The sequence below is a fragment of the Frankliniella occidentalis genome, unplaced genomic scaffold (genome assembly GCF_000697945.3).
Source record: "Frankliniella occidentalis isolate FOCC.00 unplaced genomic scaffold, Focc_3.1 Scaffold87, whole genome shotgun sequence".
Taxonomy (NCBI): Eukaryota; Metazoa; Arthropoda; class Insecta; order Thysanoptera; family Thripidae; genus Frankliniella; species Frankliniella occidentalis.
In genome coordinates, this window is record NW_026267216.1 from 184,188 (window position 1) to 185,647 (window position 1,460).

Here is a 1,460-nt window from a genome sequence, read left to right on the forward strand (position 1 = left end):
TATTGTGGTGTGGTGCTCTTGTGGTGTGGGGCGCACCCACAGCAACACGATGCACTTTGCTTTGGTTTGAATGGCGTGGCGCGCGGTCTCCGCCCCGCCCCGCCTCTGCCCGCGTCAATAATTGGTTGCGGTGGTCGTTGCGTTATTCCTATCCTCACCACTACGCGCCGCCACTCCATTAGCTGCGTGTTTGCGTCCTGCCAATAGAGGCCGGCGGCGCGGGAGGCGCGTGGCAAATACCGTTAATGACCGCAACCCTAAACTGAACCTGCCCTGCGGCTGCAGACCCCCGCGGCCCACAAGGACCGGACCGGGTAGGCAGCAGCCGAGCGCGGACTGCATGTATCCGTCATGTGGCCTGGTTCCGCGTGCCTCGCGAGGTACAAAGTATGGAATAGTCAAAGGCACAACACTTTTGAGAAAGTCCCCAAGACTCTCTGTATCAGAAGGGGACACCGTGCCCCTTCCGCTCTCGCTACTCCATTTCTTTTTAAATCTAGCTAATTTTTAAAGTTTTGACGGTAATAATTTATTTTAACTTTACGAGGATATTTTTCAAAGGAGGAGGATCAGAGAGCCGCTTACCACCCATACTATACCATATCCCCGAAAAAAAACATTGGTTTCTTCGTGGGTTTCTTTTGATTTATTGCATCCTTCTGATGATGCATCAACTTAGTTTAGCCCGATTGAACCAAAATTGTGGGTGTGGCGTTAATCGCATAAGACCCAAAAGGGCCAAAATCGACCATTTGGGTATTAGTGGCCATTTGCAAACAAATGTTAGCACAAAGTTCCTTCGGGGCTCTATGGATAAGTGGGAGGTCGAAGGTCCAATCTATCTTTTGTTGATCTTTCCAGATTTTTTCGACCCGTGGTTCAGAAGTTACACCTGAATTTTACAAGTATTGGACCAAAAAATGTATTTTGGTGACCGTCTAGAAATTATTTTTGTGAAGTCCTAATCATTTATAATTAGGACTAAACCACTAAAATAAATTAGTCAGTCGCCAAATGACAAAATTATGCCTCAGTCAGGTGCAACAGTACTAGTCCGAAACTTTACAAGTGTAGGAAGGGCCCAGGGTGTCAATTTCGGATACGCAAAATTAGGAGATTACAAGGATTACACGTGAATTTTAAGGGATTACAAATACATTTTGTTGAATTTCTGGGGCTAAATCAATTAAGTAAATTTCGATAATTCGGTAAAATTTGGTGATGATCTTTCAAAATTTTGTTTTACGCAGATTACACAGGGATTTCATAGGGATTACATAGGGATTACACTTCTATCTGTGCACAGGATTACATGAGTGGTGGCCCCTCACATCCGCGCTCAGAACAGTAAGACCGAGGGCATACGCGTATGAGGCAGCTTCCCTTCAATGCCACCAACCCGACAGCCGGCCTGCTAGTGTGCGTTACAGAACATGCCCCAGCAGTGTCATTGAAAGGTC

The 1,460-nt window shown here is 46.4% G+C and overlaps 1 protein-coding gene across 11 annotated transcripts in view; it reads right to left on the minus strand.

The window, feature by feature from the left end:
• LOC113212572 (tachykinins) overlaps positions 1-1,460 on the minus strand; it is a 116,656-nt gene that overhangs the window by 94,518 nt on the left and 20,678 nt on the right. The window lies entirely within an intron of this gene.